The following is a 1,919-nucleotide window of genomic DNA, read 5'->3' as shown; positions in this document are numbered from 1 at the left end:
GGGGGGGGGGGGGGGGAGGGGGGATGATGGTTATTTTTTGGTTTTTGTTGAGAGTGGTAGCGAATGTTTTGTGACTGCTAAGTACGAGACCGTTCGTTGTTTGGAGATCTGCATCTAGCAGAGGCGCTTGCAGTTAAGGAAGCTTTGTGGTGGGTGAAAGATCAATGTTTCACAAAGATAGATGTGTTTTCTTATTGTTAGGTTGTGTGCAAATCGTTGAATGGTACGTCGCTCGATTTATCATATGCAGGTTGTGTGATGAGTGAGTGTCGTGAATTAAAATGACATTTTGAGAAAGTGTGAATTCAGTATGTCTTTCGATCAGTGAATAAGTTTGCTCATACTTTGGCTCGAGCTGCTCGTTCTCAAACTGGTCATTTAGGTTGGTTGTCGTCTTTTCCTTCATGTCTTGATCATTTACTATAATAATATGATTTTTGGTTTGTTTTAAAAAAAATGATGTGTAGTAACATGCTTGTGCTCAGCGGGTTTGCTGTGAGACAAAGTCTTGCACGAAGAAAGAAGTTTAAAATTTATAAAATATTAAATAAATTTATAAAATAGATACGATGTCGATTTTTATCTTATTGTATTTAATTTCTTAAAAATTATATATGACGCCGCTCTTTAGGAAACACTTTTTAAAAAGTGAGAACCTTAAGCGTTAAAATGACGCACGTTAAGTAAACAAACTAAACACTTTAAGCACACAAACAAAGAACCTTAAGAACACAAATCACGCACCTCAAGTTTTAAAATGGCGCACCTTAAGTAAACAAACCACACAACTTAAGCAATGTTTGTATATTTATTTATTTCAAAAATATTTACTCCGTATAATTTAATCTTTTGTATTAACTAATTTATTTTTTTCATTGAGCATATTTAGAAATTATATCAAATATAGCATTTATAATTAAAAATGTCTTTTAAAACATAAAATTAATTGGAGGCAGAATTTTTTGCAATGCTTTTCTCCCTAACAAATGATTTTTTTTTGGGAAGGACAAATAAAATGATGTGTAGTAACATGTATGTGCTCAGCGGGTGTGTTGTGGGGCGGAGCCTTGCACGGAGAAGGAAGTTTAATTTTACGACGATGTCGTTTTGTATCTTATTGTTTTTAATTTTTTCAAAAAAACTATATACGACGCTGCACTTTAGGACACACTATTAGATCACAAATATTGTCTAAACATATAGAATAAGTCTACGGGAAACTTAAGCGGAAGCATAAGTCGTGTTGATCTCTAGCCATAGTTGATGCCTTGTTGTGTTGCCTCTTGAACTATAGATCTACAGGGTGCTAGCCGTTTTGTCTCACACTTAACTCAGAACCCTAGATGATGTACTAGTATTAACTGAGTAGTATGAGTACCATATCTTTAGGTGTTATATAGTTGTCTGTCTTGCATCCCATCAATGCAGGCTTTATATAGGCATAATGGTGGATTGGACTAAACCTAGATGTCCAATCCAACCTATAACTTAACGGGTTTGTATCTTGTTGTTTTTAATTTTTTTTTTTTTAAAAAAAAAACTATATACGACACCGCACTTTAGAACACACTTTTTAAAAATTGACATCTTAAGCATTAAAATGGCGCACGTTAAGTATACAAATCAGGCACCTTAAACACAAAATAAAGAACCTTAAGAACACAAGTCACGCACCTTAAGTACATAAACCACTTATATTTATTTATTTCAAAACTATTTACTCCGTATAGTTTAATCTTTCATATTAACAAATTTATTTTTCTCATTTTTGCCTATTTGAAAATCATATCAAATATAGCATTTATAATTAAAAAAATTTCTTTTAAAACTTAAAATTAATTGCAGGCAAAATTTTTTGCAATGGTTTTTCTCCTTACATAATTTTTTTTTTTTGGGGGGGGGGGGGGGGGGGGTAATTT

Source organism: Ipomoea triloba, chromosome 4 (assembly GCF_003576645.1).
Source record: "Ipomoea triloba cultivar NCNSP0323 chromosome 4, ASM357664v1".
In the NCBI taxonomy this organism is placed as follows: Eukaryota; Viridiplantae; Streptophyta; class Magnoliopsida; order Solanales; family Convolvulaceae; genus Ipomoea; species Ipomoea triloba.
This window is presented reverse-complemented; position numbering follows the sequence as displayed.